At 39.8% G+C, this 18,526-nt stretch overlaps 1 protein-coding gene across 7 annotated transcripts in view; it reads left to right on the top strand.

Moving 5' to 3' along the window:
• ST6GALNAC3 (ST6 N-acetylgalactosaminide alpha-2,6-sialyltransferase 3) overlaps positions 1 to 18,526 on the top strand; it is a 636,206-nt gene that overhangs the window by 136,064 nt on the left and 481,616 nt on the right. The gene's annotated exons all lie outside the window — the stretch shown is intronic.

The following is an 18,526-nucleotide window of genomic DNA, read 5'->3' as shown; positions in this document are numbered from 1 at the left end:
GTCTAAAACCTCTCTAGCTTTAGGCATTCTTAAACCTGGGTCTACAAATTGTAGTCAGGAACTTGGTGAATTCTCTGAATACGTATGCAAAATTTTATGTGTAGAGAATCCAGAGTTTTGGTGTAAGTCTCAAAGGCATCCTTGATCCAGTCTAGAACATCCTAACTCTTTGATAAGAAGCACACCTGGCCAACTTTACATGCAACCTTCAGCCGTCACGTGGTGCTCCCCTTGCATTGACCTGGTCAGCATTTCCTGACCCTTCTGTTTCTCCATGCATTCCTGCCTTTGACACTGATGATCACTCTGCTTGTGATGCCTCTTCTTCATCCTTGGCTTTGTCTGGTGAACTTCTGTTTTCACCTTCAAGATTTTATCTGAGGGCCACCTTCTCTGGAGAGATTTTATTTCCTTTGTCAGGAACAAAATGTTATTCTCTCTCTCTCTCCCTTTTTTTTTTTTTTTTTTTTTGCCTTCCTTATAACACTTATCACATTTAACCCCTAAGTGCAAGAAATGTTTTCTGTTCATCTATGTAGGCCCAACCTAGAGAATGGTGCCAGCCCAAAGTAAGTGCTCATTAAATATTTGTTTAACAAATAGGTAAATGGTTGGTTGGAAGGCACCTTCTTTAATTAAATGGAGTTGAGACTGCCTTACAGAGCCATAGTGTTGGAATCAACATTGCCTTCTTGCAGGCGAATGGTATATGTAATCTGGACATCAAGTGGCCTGTCTTTTGGATGAAGTATCTTGGTCTCCTGTATTAAATAATAGTATATTGATTCTCTGTTCAACACAAACAGATTATAATTGATTCCTCTAAGTTTTATGAAAGAAAGGATTTCTGGTGCTGGAGATTGATTTTGGTGCTTATAAGCTTCTCAGTAAATCTCTAAGGGGACAAAAGGGCCTAGGTAGATAGAAAGAGTTCCCCTAAATCAGCCTAATAAAAAGTTTAATGACAAGATAGCCTTTGTCTTGTATTAAAATGTACTGGTTTCTCACCAGGTGACTTTGGAAGGTATGTGGATCCCTTATGAAAAAAGAGATCTAGTCTGGAGTTGTGGTCCCCCAGAACTTTAGTTGATATTGTGGGCATATGATGACAGCAGAGAACCCAGGAAGGTCAGCTTGGCTTTTTTCAGACTGCATGGATGGCAACCTGGCATTATAGGACAGCTAGCTACCTAAGCAGATGGCTGCTTCCTGACTTGTGGATCAGGAATTAAATAGCAGCCAATTCAGTGATTCTTGTGATGCTCTTCTGAAGCCCTCATTTATCTTTCGTCTACTGAGAAACTGAGCACCTACCTACTTATCTATGAGACAAAACCTTCCTTATTTAAAACTATATTTGACATAATCAAAATCCACTATTCCCAAAGACTTCAGAACCTCTAAATTTCCTGAAATGAGATTTAATCTGATACTGAATTTCATCCCTTCTGTCCAAAGAACAACTTTTACTCAGTCCCAATTTCTGTGTGTGAGTGCCAAAAATTTCATAATTAGAAACTTGGTACTTTAGCTTAGGGCTTGGCCCCCTGTGAAGAATGCATTATGCTTTTTAAGTGGTGTGTAGTCTGATGAGTCTATCAGAAGCTCCTTTTCCTGATATTAGCCACTGATGGAGGTGAGAAAAGGGACTGTTACAAACATGAGGGCAAAAACAGATCCATTAAAGAAGGAAAAGAACCTCCCTCCTCCCCACCCCCCACCCAACAACAGCATTTAAGGCCACCAAAGGTAGCATAGCCTGTGTCACTACTTGGAGGCAGTTTCTAACCTGCCATTTGCTTCACTGAGTTTAGAGAGCCTAGTTAATGCCCTCTCATTTTGTAAGGAAATAGCATTACTTAGATAACAGCTTGTGGAAAAATGGGGGAAATGTGTTCTGATAAGTGTATACATCTATGAATTATACAGTGGGGAGAAAACAATGACAAATTGGGATGAGAGGGCAGTGAGAATGGTATGGGAATCAAAGATTTAAGCTCTGAAAGGAGCTATTTTATTTTAAGAGCCACTTTCTCTTTCTCTACTATCTTAGACCCCAATTATTACTTACTTGCTTCATCCTAGCCCACTACACCCACCCACCCACACACCAGTCACCCCAAATATCCCCAAGTGTTTTCTTTTAACATTATTTTTGTGTTTAATCCTCATGAAGGTTAATAAAGTCTTCTCTCTCTATGTGGTATGAAAGCATAACCGATGACTTTATTGGTGCAAATATATTATGGCTGCTTTGACATTTATGTTTTCAGTCCTGATAGATGAATGATTCCAATGAAAGTAAATCAATTGCACCCAGACTATGGGTATAAAATATCGCACTCTGGGTTTTCTTCTTGTCTGGCAGATAGTGGAGGGTGATAAATATTGAAATTCGCCTTAATACTGTGTGCTTTTTCTGAAAAAGAGAATTCACATTGTTTTGTCTCCTAAAGTACATCTGGGTGTTTGGCCTGGCATTTAGTGACAACTTAGGGGCAGATGTCTCTAATGCTTGGCCCTATTTGCTCTCAAGGGAGCCTAAGCTGGAATGACTTCTTTTTTCTTCTAGAGGGTTGCATTCAATTAAAAATAGTTACAAATATAGTTATTAAGCATCTTGTTGGAGGTGGCAAATGGAGTTTTACTAGAATCCCCACAATTGGAAATACCAGAGAATAATTCCGGTTCCTGGGTTGGGTTTAACTGACTTTTGTGATAAAAAGAGAAATATTTATCATGCAGAAATACAGAGGTTTGTTTGTTTTTTTTTTTCCAAAAGTAATTTGAGTTCTCAATGAAGTCAAAATCAGATGCAACTGGAAATGTCAGCTGGTTGTGCAAACTGACAGGTAAATTCAGGAAGCGTATCCCTATTTTTTTTTTTTTTTTTTTTTTTTTTGTGAATCCTGGAACTCTTTCCTCCCCTACATTCGGGAGCACTGTGGCCCTGATCATTCAAAGTGGACTCTGGCTGTGAATATCCAGTATGGTGCTGGTGTCCGGCCTGAGTATCAGCCTTCCCTGGTCCTTCCTAGAAGAAGTCGTTGCCTTCTCATTTTGGGTGCCTGAGAACTTCAAGATCAGTCTCTCTTGTGGCATTTATCATGTAGTATTAAAACTATTTGTTTGCTTGTCCATCTGAATTTATCACTAGACAGTGAAGTCCTGAGGGCAGGGGCTGTATTTACCCATCTTTGTATCTTCATCACCAGCTTGATGCCTAGCACAGAGACAGCACTTAAATATCTGCAAAATGAATTACAGTTGTAGAGGATATTTTGAATTTAACAGAAGTAGAGTCACAGAGGTAGAAAACAAACTTATGGGTACCAGGGGATAAGGAGGGGAGGGATAAATTGGGAGATTGGGATTGACATGTACCACTATATATAAAATAGGTAAATAATAAGAACCTGCTGTAGAGCACAGGGAACTCTACTCAACACTCTGCCATGGCCTATAGGGAAAAGAATAAAAAAAAAAAACAAAAAAAACACAAAAAACAGTGGATATATGTATAACTGATATGGGAAAAGAATCTAAGAATTAAGAGTGGGTATATGTATAAGTATAACTGATTCACTTTTTTGTACACCTGAAACTAACACAACATTGTAAATCAACATTGTAAATAAAAATTTTTAAAAAAACTAGAATTTTTATTCTAAATAAGTGCAAATATATCATGTTGTGCACGTATCAGGGTTTAAATCCCACTTACTGGAGTGTATTTTAGCAGCAACTTAGGTTATCATCCTGATATTGACTGGGTGAACTTTTGACCTACATTTTAAAAATATTTAGGGAAGAAAATGCCAAAACTTCCTTCTTACTCTTTTTGAAAGTTCAATTACATGAATAATCAGCATATACTGAGTATGAGGGTACTTCTAGTATTATTTTCTCTCATGTCACCATATAGCATGTATCCAAAGTGCTGCAAGAGATTTGCTGCTGGACTACACTAAAACCTTGGGAAATATTGTGCTGAGCTTTTTCGTAAGGGATGTGGTTTTGAGAATCTGTGTTTGGGGGAAAAATATCTAAAACCTGCAAGTACTCATTTGCGGAACATTTAATTTCATTACTTTGTTAACAAAGTATGTTTCTGGAGGTAAACACCAATCAGCTACAATTACGCTTCAGGCTCAAGAGAATTGAGGTTAGGAAGTCAAGGCAGAAAGATGCATATTGAGCAAAATACATTTGCTCTAGACAAGGATGGATTTTCCTATTGAAATGTTGGAAATAGACCATGGCATAGCGGTTTGCCTACCACTTAGGAATTTTTAAGAACATTATAGTTCAAGAGTGCCAAATTTTAAGCAAAACCTTGAGGTTTCAGTAATGCTATGAATCAAATCATGACTTCCATAAAAACAAGCTCTCTGACTAAGGTTGAGCTTTCTTCTCCATCTTGCATTAGCCTGAGAACTTTATGGCACAAATCCAATTCTTTTCCTTAAACACTTTTGTTAACCAGATTAATTCATAGGTGATCTGGTAACCCCAGAAAGAGAGGTCAGTTTGGATCAAGTGCATATGAAGTTCTTTCAGATTAATTTCAGCTCTATTTTAGTCTGACTTAATCACCACATTTCTGTGTCTACTCTGTTCTCTGGGCTCAAACGGTTGCAGCACATTTAAAAACCCTGTAGGAAGTGAGTCTCAGAACTCTAGAGGAACTATTATGTCAGTCTTGCAAATTATTTTTTAATTATCCATTCCTCAGTCTCCCACTTGGTTTACTTCCAAGAAAAATGTTATCTCTGTAAATGAGACATGCTTCTTATTGTAAGAAAGCATAAAATGTGTAACCCTTTTGATTTTAGCTGAGAGTAAATTTAGATTCAAATTGTTTGCTGTATATCAGTTTGTAAGTTTAAAATGAGGCAGCATAAACAATTGTTTCTGCCTGGAGAAGTTCACACCAGTCAGGGAGCGAGCCCTGTGTGTTGACGCTCATTCTCAGGTGATAAATGTTGATGGACATCTGAACAGAGAATAAATAAAGCAGCTTGGGGCAGGGAGCCCCCCTTCAGATAGGGTTTATCAGATTCAAGGTAGACTCACCAGGCTAATGCTCACTGCACCTGCTTAGGTTTCATTTTGTGCCAAGAGACTGCATATACAAACAGACAAGTGTGCCAGACCATGTATAAAAATCAAACTTTGACCTGTGACCTGTAGCAACCTGCCCAGGAAACTAACGCCTTAGGAACAATAAATAGCCCAGGCAGTCTTCCTGCCATAAGTTAGATTTTAGGAAATCATACTATCTCCAGTAACAATCTAGGAAGCTAAACAATAACTTCTATAACAATCAGCCTTACATGGCCAGGACTTGATCAGTGACTGACAACTTCCCTAATTCTTTCCACTTCTAGTTAAGGACCAACCAGAGAAAGCCAAATATGCTCACCTAATCAGCCACAAAGGATGTCCCATTTCTACCCTGCCTCCTGCTTCCCCATGCCAGCAGCCTCCAATCAGGACACACTTGAAGCCTTCCCTTTTTTCCACTATGAAACTTACCCATTCCTCTGCCTGCTTTTGAGTCTTTGCAAAAACGCAAGTGACGGTGACTGGCTGACTCCCCTACTGTAGTAAGCTCTGAATAAATAGCCCGTGCTTGTTCTCATTTGGTTGGTCTTTGCTTATTTCCACAGGGCCTGGGTGGACAGGGAATGATATTATCCAGGAGGACTTTCTAAATCTCTGTAGGTGGGTGATTCCATGTGGCTGTTGCTTTTTTGGATACATTAGCATTTCCTAGCTCTGAAGGGGGGCTGTGGCTGGCCTGGGAGAGATGCACCATGGCCCTCCCAGCTGCCTTTCCACGTGTGGAAAGGGCAGAGCAGTAAAGCACATTACTAAATGTCAAGGCATGCATTAGGTATTACTATTCGACGGAGGACTGCATTCTCGTGGCGCTGAGTAGGGACGAGCAGAGGGCTTCTTTGTGACAGAGATCAATGGCCAGTGGCTTTTCTTAATGTTAAAGTATAAAGGAAAGCCTTTTCAAATATTATCCTCAAAAGATTTGGAAGTAGGAGATCTGAGTTTAGCGGGTCACCAAAGGGCTAATACTTGCTTATAGATGAGCTGGCTTAGAAGCTCCAACTTCCTCATATTTGTACTGATAATAGGACCCAGTACAACAGAACTGAAAAACAAAAGCCAAGTTATTCCTTTTTCTTTTTTGAATGAAAATTCAATATTTCAGCAGTGACCTCTCCTCAAATCTGGAGAACATATGAGTGTTAAGAGAAGAGTTGGAACAATGGTCTAAGAACAGTTTGAAACCATTTAACACCTTATTTTGTTATTATATTTGGTTCTTTCTGCATTGAGTTCATTATCTGTGTTCATTCCATTATTATATTTAAAAATTGCAATTATGGAGCTTTAATAAAAGAAAAGAAGGCTACAAAAATACTTAAACATCGTTCATGGTGAGAGATGTACGTTATTTTCACATTATCTTTTATTTTATTAGTTGAGCTTGTAGGATCCTATGGAAATATACTAGAGTCTAAGTATTTTTTCAAAATAATTTAATTTTTTCAATTATGGTTAGGTAAACCTACTAATTATATCAGTTTACAGGAAAACCGAGATTAGCATTATTAAATTTCATGTTTTAGTTTTGGGTTTGCCTTCTTAAAACAGGCTTTAGATATAGAAAGTCTTATGTATCTCTATATATAAGATATAACTTATATATGTTATATATTGAGATATATAAAGACAGGTATAGATGCCCATTAGTACTGATGACTTTTCCTTCTCTATGTGATCAGGAGAAATACATTGGAAAGATATCAGAATCAACTCTGGTTTGTCAATTACATTTCTGGAATTTGAAGAATTGTAACAACAAACACAGTAACAAAACGTAACAGCCCTGTATTGAATACTTACTATATGCTAGTCACTGTCCTTAGCACTTTACTCCTATCACCCTAAGTGGTAGTTTCTTTGTGAAGATCCTTATAATAATTCCTTCACTGCTTATGCATTTCCACATTTGCAATCTAAATTTGATGTCTGCCCCTTCTCACTCCATGAGGGGAGTCTATATTTCCGCTCTTTGAATCTAGGATAACTTTGTGACTTTCTTTGGCCGAATGACTATGGTGGAAGTGACTTTTTGCAACTTGCAAGCCAGGGTCTTGAGAGGCCCCACTGCTTCCTCTCTCACCCTGGGAACGCAGGGCTAGGATGAAAGACCACATAGTTTGTGAGGTCCAGTCAAGAGCTAGCACTAACTGCTTGTTATTTGAGCGAGGCTATCGTAGTCTAGGTTCTTCAGAGAAACAGAACCAATAGGATATATCTAGATCTAGATTTAGAAAGATATTTACTATAAGGAATTGTCTTATGCAGTTGTGGAGGCTAAGAATTCCCAGGATTTGCATTTAGCAAACTGGAGGCCCAGGGGAGCTGATGGTGTAGTTCCAGTCTGAGTCTGATTTCAAAGGCAGGAGAAGACTGATGTCCCAGCTCAAACACAGTCAAATGGAGAGAGCAAATTCTCTCTTACCTAGCCTTTTTGTTCTATTTAGGTCTTCAATGGTTTAAGTGAGGCCCACCCACGTTGAGGAGGGCAACTTGCTTTTCTTAGTCTACTTATTCAAGTGTTAATCTCAGCTAGAAAAGCCCTCACAAGTATACCCAGAATCATGTTTACCAAATATCTGTTTATGCGGTGGCCCTGTCAAGCTGACAAATAAAATTAACAGTTACAAAGGCCACCTTGAACAAACTGGGTCCAGCTGAGCCACCAAAGGACTGCAGGCAAGGTGCAGCCCAAACTGAGGTCCCACAGAATTGTGAGCCAAGAAGATGGCTGTTTTTAAATTTTTATAATTTTATTATTTTTAATTGTGGTAAAATACAGCTCAGATTAATTTACCATCTTAACCATTTTTAAGTGTACAGTAGTGGTCAGTATATTCATACAACCAATCTCCAGGATTTTTTCATTTTGAAAAACTGAAACTCTGTACACATTAAACAACAATTCCCCATTTCCCCTTCTGACCTGTCCCTGACAATTGCCGTTCTTCTTTCTGTTTCTGTAAATATGACTACTCTAGATATCTCATGTAAGTGAAATCATGCAATGTTTGTCTTGTTATGACTGGCTTATTTTGCTTATAATAATGTCCCTCAGGTTTCATCCATATTGTAGCATGTATCATAATTTCTTTCCTTTTTAAAGCCAAAGAACATTCTGCTGTGTACATACACACACACACACACACACACCCATTTTTTGTTTGTCCATTCATGTCAGACATGTGGGTTGCTTCCATCTTTTCACTATTGTGAATAATGCTGATGTGAACATGGGTGTACAAATATCTTTTCGAGATCCTACTTTCAATTCTTTTGGCTATATCTGGAAGTGTGGTATTGCTAGACCATATGATAATTCTGTTTTTTAAATGGTTGTTGTTTTAAGCCATTAATAATTGGGGGCAGGTGTTATGTAATGATAGATAGCTGACACAACTAATTGAATTTTGATAACAGAGTTAGGTACTATGATCATTCCCATTTTATAAAGGGAAAACTAATTTATTCAAGGTCATGTGGTTTGTACATAACAAGACCAGACTTTGATCTTGGGAAGTCTGGTACCAGAATCCAGCTCTTTAGCACAATACCGTGTAGTGCTTTACAAAGATGCATACTCAGAATTGTTTTATCTATAGTGGTCTACACCGGATAGAGAGATGCACCAGTAACCAGCAACACTGAAACTATCTATCAGTATGTATGACTAATATAGTTCAAAGAAGTGTGCTTTCCCAAAGTTGACAATATTTACCCATCATATGGTTGTACCTTAGTCCACTGGGGCTGCTATAACAAAATAACATGGACTGGGTGGCTTATGAATAACACAATTTTATTTCTCACAATTCTGGATGCTGAGAAGTCCAAGATCAAGGTATGGTCACATTCTGGTGAGGCCATCTTCCTGGTTTATAGCTGGTGCTTTCTTTCTGTGTCCTCACATAGTGGAAGGGGCAAGGTTTCTCTGTGGATCCTCTTTTATAGAGGCAATAATCCCATTCATGAGGGCTCTGCTCTCATGACCTAATTACCTCTCAAAGTCTTCACCTTCTAATGCCATCACATTGGGCATTAGGATTTCCACATATGAATTTTGGAGGGACACAAACATCCAGACCATAACAGGTAGCCTCTGAGCTTATTTCTGTGTCGTCAGTAGGGTTTAACTCTAGTGGGAGTGGGAGTGGTACTGGGTGATCTACGGGGAGGTCCATTTACCCCACTCCATGGCCACTGGGTGCAGCTGGGCAAGTTGGGTCTGAACAAAGCCACTTGCCTGAAGGGACGTGAATGGACTCTGAATCCCAGCCTACATTGTACTCGTTTGGGACCAAGCCTGTGCCTGGCCATTTGGGAGAAAGAGTCCTTTTTCCAATTGACCCTGCCCAAGAAGTGTCCTTTGTACGTGTCATCCGACCAGAGGAGCTCCTTTCTCTAAGGCCCTCTATGTGTCCTGTTCAGATTCCTCTTTCCGAGGATAGTAGGGCTGAGTTGAACAGTGAATAAATTACTCCCCAGTTCCTTCTCTCCTCACCAACAAGTCCCTGCTTCCCGGTGCTGGGTGACTATTGTCCCTCTTCCTTCGGGTAAACTGTATCTTGGAAGAAGCAATAGGTAAGATCTATGGTTAAACAATGATGAACTCTTGACCTGAGTATTAATGCAAGGCCTCAGTGGTTTATAGGTACTAGCCAGATAGAGATAGACCCAGATAAGCTGTCTATCAGCCTGAAATTGGGGAAAGCCTCTGTGCCACAGGAACTTGTGAGCCTGGGCTTTGGAGCCAGTGCAGTTCCTGGTTTCACCACTCAGGAACTGTATGATTTTGGACACTGTACTTAACCTCACCAAGGCTCTGAGACATGGGCACTTGAGGAGTGCCTGCCTCATAGGATTTTTATAGGATCAAAAAATAAAGTCTCTAAATGGACTGGAATAGTGCTTATTTTATAGTAAGTGCTCAGTTCGTGTTTGTTGCTGCTATACTACACCCATCGCTCCTGGTTCCTTCATTTTCTCCCAAATTCCTTTCCAGTAATAATAATATAAATATTGGAACTACCAATTCATACAGTGTTAGCACTGGAAGGGTCCTGTCTAGTTAGATTTGGTGTTCTCTAATATGATTAAAATTAAGAGAGTTATAAATAAAGACCTGCTTTCAATTCCAAACAAATCAACTGCAAAGGTATAGGATGCATGAGATGTGGATTAGCAGCAACATTATAAAAAAGACTTAAACGTTTTAGTTGAGAGTAATCTAACATCCATTGGCCAAAGCAAGCTCTTAAGCAAACTCAGAAGTGAGGAGTAGGGAGGGGCATCCACCAACCATGAGGCCAAGGCAAGGTGTGGGTGTAGAATGCCTCTGCAGGAGAGTGAAGAATTGTGACCTGTAGTCTCATCTGCCACAGGTTAGGCAGTGGTGTGGATGAGCAGCCGTCCAGAGCATTTATCTGCTGTAAATGGGAGTGCCCATGCCTGATGGGTAGGTGCTAGCATTATGCTAAGAATTTCATCTACAGTGTATTGTTTACTCTTTTAACAACAGCCCTGCATGGCATGATTATCAATAGGGGCTAGTCTTAGTCTGCTTGGGCTGTTATAACAAATTACCTTAGACTGGGTGGTTTTAAACAATAAATATTATTTATTGGATCTTGATTTCAGAGGCTGAAATCCAGTGTCTGGTGAGCACCTTCTTCCTTGTAGCCTCACATGGTGGAGAGTACAGAGGGAAAGGACTAGCTCTCTTCTTCTTATACGGACACGAATCCCATCATTAGGTTTCTAGTCTCATGCCCTAATTATCTCCCAAAGGCCCCACCTCCAGATACCATCAGAGTAGACTCAATATATGCATTTTTGGAGGACACAGCTACCCACAGTAGGTCAAGATCTCAACCAAGGGCAAAAGTGATTCTCGGGAACAAATAATCTTACTTTGTTTATGTGTAAAGCACCTATATACACACAGTATATAAACAGATGTGGAGTATATCTGTGTTATTAAAATTTAGTGGATGGCAATTAAATAACATGTTTAAAGAGGCTCCTTGGGGGAGTGGTAATTTTTTAAAAATATTAGAAGTACTGCCATTATTGTTGCTATTATTGATGTTTTTCTTATTAAATAGATGTGAAAATGCAGGTTGAGAGGGAGGTTGCGTAATTTGCCCAAGAACACAAAATGATGAGGTGGGAGAGCTCTGACTGAGACCCACACCTGTGGCGCCAGAGCATGTGCTGTTGTTCACCACACCACGCTGTCTCCGGGTGGCTTGCTATGAAGGTGGGGAAAGAGCTCTCCAGCCTTCCACCTTTCTCCAGGTCCTTTTCTGCTTCCCTTCCTCCCAGGTCCCTCTGTGCTGGCCTGGGACCTGCTAAACTGCTGTTTCCTCCTCTAGGATCTGAGCTCCTACCTCCTTGGCTTCACTGTGAGCCAGGAAATGCTCCAGGAGAAATTTTGGCTGCTGGGTTGGAGGAATGGGTATTTGCATTTTAATATCGTGCTTAGGAATTACCCAGAGTTACCGCCTCTTTCCCAGTGGGATTTCAGTCTCTTCCAGGCCAGTGGGAAGCAATTTGAAACCGTGTGCTTTGCAGACCCACGCAAATCATAGCAGAAAGGCAGAGATGCCTGTCTCTGACTGAAGCCTTGTACGCTGCACACCTTCATCTGACCCTCTTGACTAGAATCTCCTGCTACTGTTTAATAAACTAGGTTCTACACCTGAGTTTCTCTGTGTAGCAATTCCAAGAACATTCAGTCTTCAAACACATTTCATCGTTAACACAGGCAGCCATGAGAAACACTTTGTAGTCTCTTTGAAAGGTTGTTGCTTTGGAAGAATTGAATAGACAGTCTCAGCTTTTTAACCAGGGTTTCTAGGATCAATTTATCAGGAACGAGTGGATTTCTTTCTCTTCTTCCCAGAGGGCCCATGGAAGATGAGAAATATAAGCAATAATAGCAAATCAGTCAAATTTACATTTAAACGCTTCCTTCACTCGAGCACCCAGGGGGCCCTACTTAGATAATCCGATGCTAGCAGCCTACCATTTCCCCATCAAATACAATCCACCTCTGCTCAGACCCAGGAAGGGTGGGCTTTAGCTTCTCCACAGAGGTTCCAGTGTGTAAGCCTGCGGTATCAGGGCCTGACGTGGGCACTCTCTGTAGGGGCGCCAAGAGTCAGTCCCTCAGCTGATGGTCTCTGGCTCTCATGAGAAAAGCAAAAACTGTTCAGAGCCATGGTTCAAAAGAGAAAAATGGTTACCCCCACCCCACCATTTTAGTGCCCATACTCACACATGTGAGTAAGTACCTTACCTACCGGGGATGTCTGTGAAAGCCAGGGTTATTTTCTTAGAACAATAAGTAAATAGGTGTCTCTCACTTGATATAATAATAAACTCCTGTGCCTCAGTTCCCCCATCTTTAAAATGGGGATCATAAGAACAGGCACCTATATTAGTTTTCAAGGGCTGCTATAACCAAATACCACAAATTAAACAACAGGAATTTATTGTGTCACAGTTCTGGAGGCTAGAAATCTTAGATCAAGGTGTTGGTAGGGTGGTTTCTTCAGAGGTCTTTTGGTGACTTGGTGGCAATCTTTGTCATTCCTGATCTCTTCCTTATCGTCACAGTTTTATCTCTATATGCATGTCTGTATCTAAATTTCCCCTTTTTATAAAGACACCCATCGTATACTCCAGTATAACCTCATCTTAACTGATACATCTGCAGTGACCCTATTTCCAAATAAAGCCACATTTTTAGTTATTGTGGTTTAGAATTTCAGCATATGAATTTGGGGAGGGACACAATTTAACCTGTGATACCACCTTGTAGGGTATCGTGTGGATTAAGTGAGGAGCATATGAAGTGAGGATTTGCTCTAACTGTTACTGGTAAGTAGACAGGTGAAAGAATTACAATAGAAATAATTACTATTACTATTTGAGGCCCTCCTATGTGCCAGGGGCTGTATTGTTACACTTCCTTCTAATCCTCATAGAAACCTTCAGAGTACCTTCTTTATCTCCAGCATCCCCAGGTTATGAACGGAGAACCTGAAGCTTAGAGAGCTGAAATGACTTTGAGGTCTGTCAAGCCTCCCAACTTGTTTATGATTGTAAACAAGATTGTAATCTCAACCTGATTGTGTAACACTTTGAATAATAGGATATTTTAAAAATTTAAAACGTCTTACTTGCTTTGTGTGTAAATGCAGTTTTCCATGTAATGTTTTGAGTTTGCTTGATCCAGGTTCTGCCATAATTTTCTAGGTAGAAAGGTCAGCCATCTCATAAAAACCGTTAATTAGACAGATATTGAATAGTCTCATTTTGATCTTGCCAATAATTGCTTCAAAATAGTGATGGTTTCCTGATTCAGTTAACCTTCGGTGAAGAGAGTCCCTGATACCATGCTAGGAATCACTACACTAACAAAACCTTTCTCCTGCCTTCGGAGAGCTTATGTTGGATTCCTGAGTGTGCTGAAGGGGATGGGCCCTTGGCCTGAAATGAGCTGAGCTGAGTGCAGTGGGGCTGGAACACGGTGAGGAAGAGTCAAAGTGCTGGTATCTGGGGGAAGGGTGTAGGAGGGCACTTGGAGCCAGTGTATCCCTTCAGGCATTTTTATACTTATTTTGAATAAGTAAGAGGAGGTGGGCACCCTTTTCAAATGCACCTTTAGGCTCATTGAAGGGGCCAGTCAACAAAGCTGAAGGGTCTGAGAATCACTTACTTACATCAACCCTTGCCTGATTTCCCAGAAATATGGTAGAAGTTACATGGTTGTATAGGCTTAGAACTTATCAGGTAATCAGTGCAAATGGAGAAAATTAGTTTTCTTCTCTTAGGGCCATCTCACATGGAAATTCAGACTAGAATGAAATGAAGTTATTTAGAGGGCATTTGACACCCAGGTACCCACCAGGACTCCTGACAAAATGAATACCTTTCTGCATGTGGCAGTGCTGGGTTCGGTGTCACGTGCAGAAATGAACATGGCATGGTCCTTGCTTTAGAAGAGTGTATGGTCTAGTTGGAGAAGATAGATACTCCAGACTTTCCTCCTCAGTGCTCTCAATAGGAAACATTTCCTGCTCTTGGATGAATTATGTTGATGTTGATTAATGATAATGGCATAATATTACTTTGCATTTGTAGGATGCTTTTAACTTTTCAAAGTGCTTTCCCATACTAGTTTTCCTTCCAGATTCTCAAACAGACATGGAGAAGGATGGGGTCTGGGCTAAGACCAGGACTGGTATGGGACGCCTAGGAGCTGGCTGCCATTCTTGTGAGGGGAATGGCTTTCCCTTGCCGTTCCTTCTTAGCCCTCGGCTTCTGCTCTTTTTCTGCATTTCCCACACTGTGCTATTGTTGTTCTGGTCTTCCTTGCTGTTGCCTTGGAGTTTTCTACATATCACACTGTGCTCTTTGGAGCAAAGCTATTACCGAAATCTAATAAATAATAAATTTCAGTGCACAGACAGATCAATAAAATGCATGATAAGAAGAGGCCATTATGGCAAATGAAAAATGCTCTAGGGGATGCCCACAGCATGAGCCAACCTTCAGCCAGGAGAAGCTGAGCCTCTTGAAACACCAAAGACGAATAGGCCATCTTGGAGCATTTTGAAGTGCTCCTTTCTTAGTTCATCCACAGAAGTTTGTTGAAGATCTGTCTCCTGCCAGGCTGGGTGCTGGAAATTAGATGTGCAGAAACATTCTGTATCCAGGAGGTCAACAATTTAGCCAAGGATTTGGGTGATGCAGCCATGGCTAATTGTAATGTAATGCCATGGCCTCTGTAGACAATAAACAAAGATCTCTGGAGAGCTCAGAGGGGGAAGAAACCAGCTATGCAGAGGACATGGGAGAGGCTTTCATAAAAGTGATGACACTGGATTTTAACTGTAAAGGATGGATAGGATTTTTTCTGGTGGAAGAGTTGAAATAGGTGTGTGAGAATGTTTGCCATGTGCACAAGTGCTGGGTTGAACACGTACTGATATGTCTAGGGATTTTTTTGGTCCAGACTTTTTATCAAAACACTTAACGTCTTTCTTAGTCTGGGGCAATATAGATAACCAGCCTTATCTTTTTACTCCGCCTGCTCCAATATTTTGGATTTTTACTGTTTAAGAAACTATTAAGGTCCAGTAAGCAGGAAGCAAGCACAGGAGCAAGGAGGCTCAGCCTCAACAGTGTTGGCAGAGCTGTCATGCCCCACCAGCTGTTTCCTGGGGTTCTCAGTTTGGCTCAGTAAGAAGGCAGAATCTGAAGGAAATGGTCCAGCCTTATTATCATCCTGGCCACATGGAGAGAACACATAGAAGAAAGGGCATTTTGCCTCAATGATGCTCTTCTTTCTAACTCCCCAGTTTCCAAATATATAGTCCAAATCAGCATCCTTGAACTTGACCTGTCAGTAACCCTAATCTTCTTCCATGGAGGAGGAGGGGAGAATGTGGAAGTAGGAGCCTTGAATTCTCCTAGAAAGAAACAATTTTATTATGAAATCTGATGCAGGGCTGAGATGAGATGTGAAGAAGGCCCTCTGCTAATAGAAGTTTCTTCTATCAGCATCTTACTCTTTTTCTTCTGGGTTCTCCTCCTTTTTTTTTTTTTAATCTTCCTACTCTTTGTTTCTACCTCTGAGGCACAAGTTTTTATCCTCTGTCTCATTTATGTTTTTCCCTATTAAGGTGGCCATTGATAAATTAATTCTGGGAAAAAAGTATATACACTTTGAAGTCACAGGTTCGTTCAAGTCTGTGAACTATTACTAGCTTAGCTGCGTGACCTTGGGAAAGTTACTTATCCTCTCTGGGTCTCCGTTTCCTTAAATGTAAATTGGGAAATAAATTTGTGTCTTTAGATTTTCTGGGAAGATTAAATAACATATACATTATATAATACATCACACAGTGCCTTGTAGTCCAGGCAATCTATAGATGGTAACTATGTTTTTTTTTCTCTGTTAGTTCTTTAATAGTTGTGTGGTATATTGGAAAAATACTTGAGATTGTAAGAGCATTCTTTCCAACAATTATCTGTTTATCCATGGGCAACTTATTTAACCTTGACTAATTACAGTTTTTTCTTTGGGAAATTGAGAAAATGATACCCACCTCATTGAATTTTTGTGCATATTAATTGAGAGAACCTTACATTAAATACTTAGCATGGTGTTTTACATGAAAGGTACTTAAAAATGCCAGCCTTTCCTCCTCTTTCAAGTCTATATATAATTTCTAAGTCACTTTAATCTTTGCTAGTGTTCTTTCTCAGTTCCTTGCAGAATTATATCTAGTTGGCCATGTTGAGCAGTAACTTCCGCTTATCACCCAAACCATTCTCCTATTCTTCTTTAGTTTGACCATCTTCTCTCCATTTCCCAGCCTCCTTTATAGTTAGGTGTTGGCTACCTGACAAAATGTTCACCAGTGGAATGTGAGTGCAAGTGATATATGCTGCTTCCAGGCTTGGCCATTAACTTCCTACAAGTCTCCTCTGTGCTGTTCTCTCCCTTCTAGACAACTGAGGCGAGATGGCCATAGTGACCTTGGAAAATGCCAAACTGTAAAGCACTTTTGAAAGAGCACTGACCCTAACAGTAGAACTGAGTTGGAGACTTGGTTTGCACCTAACAGCTATGTGATCTTTTTATTTACTTATTAAACCTTTCTCCTTCTTGTTGAAAAAAAAGTGATGATATTCTATGTGACTTTGTTAGACCATTTAACTTTTTGGGTCTCAGATTACTTACCTGCAAAATATATCACAGAGTTGTTGTGAATATTAATTAGGTATATGCATGTCATAATTTTAAATTTGTAGAACCTTATAGAGCTTTATTGTCCAAAATGGTAGCTACTAGCCATGTGTTGGTATTGAATACTTGAAATGTGGCTAGTCTGAGTTGAGATACTTTATAAGTGTAAAACATACACTGGATTACACAGGCTTGGTACAAAAATTTTGAAAAACGAAGGTCAATTGTCTCAGAAACTGTAGTTGTTGATTATACTCTGAAGTGATAATATTTTACATATATTGGGTTAAGTAAAATGCATTATTGACATGAATTCCCTTTTTTTAGTGTGGTTACTAGAAAATTTAAGATTATGTATGTGGCTCACATTATTGGACAGTGCTGCTCTAAACATTAAAATATATCAGATATACATTTAGTATACTTAGATATCCTCTAATACCTCTGAATATGGGACCTGGGTAGAGGGAATTGGGAAGCCAGTTTTCTTTAAATGGAGATGATGGTTCTTATCTTGCTGGGCTGTTACTGGGATTAAAGATCTTATATGTACAGTCCCTGGTGTGCAAAAGTTGCTCAGCAAATGGTAGCTGTTAGTCTCCCACCTTTTCCTTTCATCCAAAAGCAGCTTCCATGCTCATCAGTGACTGGCTTTGAATTTTCTCATTAAGGAAAACATTCTTTTGTTTCCTCTTTTAAAAACACTTCTAAGATGTATTTGCAGTATCAAAGCTGAGACTGTTTTTGTTCTCCTTTACAGCTTTTTAAATGTCACCATCTCCCTAAGAATGCACTTTCAACAGCTAGCCTCTCTGGATCTAATCAAAGGAAACAGAGCAATTAGCTTCCTTGGAATTAGGGAAATGGGTTTCAAGTCTAGCAATCCCTATTTAAAGCCCTTTGCTTAGGTAGTGTTTTTCTTTAATCAAATCACTGCCTCAATTTTTAAAAGGAGGGGGCGAAACTAAATGGATATTATCCTAAGCCCAGAAATGTTTTATTTTTCCTAGTTTTTGGTTGAAGATCCATGATTTGGACTGTCTACATGAAACCTGTGCTTTCCCATTCTGCTGTCTTGGAACCTCTCTTGTTTCCTCTCTTCTCTTGTCCTCTCCTCTCCCCTCCTCCCTGTTTTGTACCTCTCCTCTCTTTTTTTCTTTCCCTTCTGTTCCCTCCTTCCCCCCTCCCCCGCTTTCTTCACAAAGATGGAAAGAGGATGACACATTAGAAAGACTGAGAAACTGTCACATTTGTGGCCACATAGAAACCAGAAGTCACTAAAATCAGACCCTAATAAACTTCTTCTCAAAGCACTGATGTATTTTGTGTTAACACAGCTCTCAAGATACTCTTGAGGCCAGTGTTCTTGTCTCACTTCCTGGACAGAAACTGTTTATGTTCTAAATTGAGGAGGTGGCCTTGAGGGATGTATGTATTCATAAGTTTTCTTTCTTCCTTTTAAAACTAGCTTTATTGAGATACAATTCACTTACCATAAAATTTATCCTTTTAAAGTATACAATTCACTGCTTTTTGGTATACTCAAAGACTTGTGCAGCCATCTCCACTACCTAATTTCTCCATTTTTTTGACCCCCACAAAGCAAGTACTTATTAGTAGTATTAATTAAAGTACTCC

Source organism: Hippopotamus amphibius, chromosome 1 (assembly GCF_030028045.1).
Source record: "Hippopotamus amphibius kiboko isolate mHipAmp2 chromosome 1, mHipAmp2.hap2, whole genome shotgun sequence".
Classification (NCBI taxonomy): Eukaryota; Metazoa; Chordata; class Mammalia; order Artiodactyla; family Hippopotamidae; genus Hippopotamus; species Hippopotamus amphibius.
This window is presented reverse-complemented; position numbering and strand designations above follow the sequence as displayed.